Source organism: Pangasianodon hypophthalmus, chromosome 6 (assembly GCF_027358585.1).
Source record: "Pangasianodon hypophthalmus isolate fPanHyp1 chromosome 6, fPanHyp1.pri, whole genome shotgun sequence".
NCBI classification, from domain to species: Eukaryota; Metazoa; Chordata; class Actinopteri; order Siluriformes; family Pangasiidae; genus Pangasianodon; species Pangasianodon hypophthalmus.
This window is the reverse complement of record NC_069715.1, coordinates 1,761,414-1,762,195: the sequence shown is the minus strand read 5'-3', so window position 1 is coordinate 1,762,195 and position 782 is coordinate 1,761,414. Positions and strand designations below refer to the sequence as shown.

Genomic DNA, 782 nt, shown 5'->3' with positions numbered 1-782 from the left:
TACTTTATTGACAATTTTATTGGAGAGAAATGAAACTCAGAGATTGCTTCATTACTTTTAATTACTTTTTGTAGATTGCCACAACATCTCGCCATCATTCTCGACAGCCAGAATGCCGTCGTTTTTCAAAGTCAAACGGCACATTTTGACATTGGATCAGTGGGTGTTGGTGTGCCACACAGCTGAGTCTGGATTATACATGACAAGGTTGCAGTCTCCCTGCATGATCCGCCGTCGAGCATTCGTATTGCCAGCAGTGTTAGACTGCCAAACTGGCCTCCAGCCGTAGACCACAAAGTTCCCGTCCTCCTAAAACAAGACATGGGAGATCATCTTATGAACAGTGAACAGCAGCAAACAAACCAAAGGTTAATGAAATGGCACAGGCTATCTCTCCTAGCTTTTCTGTAACATTTGTTTCAGAGTTTGTTACCTGAAAGACTGCCTTGTACTCTCGGTTGTTGGATAACAGGTAGTCTCCCTTCTTAAGCTCATCGTGGACAAGAAGTTCCTGCTCATGGTTCTGAAAAGGAAAGACAGAGATAATGCAGAGTGAAAACCACAAAAAAAATCCACACATCTCAGTTCCTCTTGAATGTCTCCAGTCAACATGTCTGTCTCTTATGCAAATTATCTACCATTTAATGGCTATGCCTTTTTCAGAATTTTTCCAAAATCACTTCTTTAATTCTATTTCACTTTCAAGATATTAATCTTCAGATCAAGATATTAATCTCCAGATCAAAATATTAATCTTCAGTGGTATTTTGTGTGGAGATTAC

At 39.8% G+C, this 782-nt stretch overlaps 1 pseudogene; it reads right to left on the bottom strand.

Moving 5' to 3' along the window:
* On the bottom strand, window positions 1-548 carry LOC128318546 (B-type lectin plumieribetin-like; annotated as a pseudogene).
* Between the last annotated feature and the right edge of the window lie 234 nt (window positions 549-782).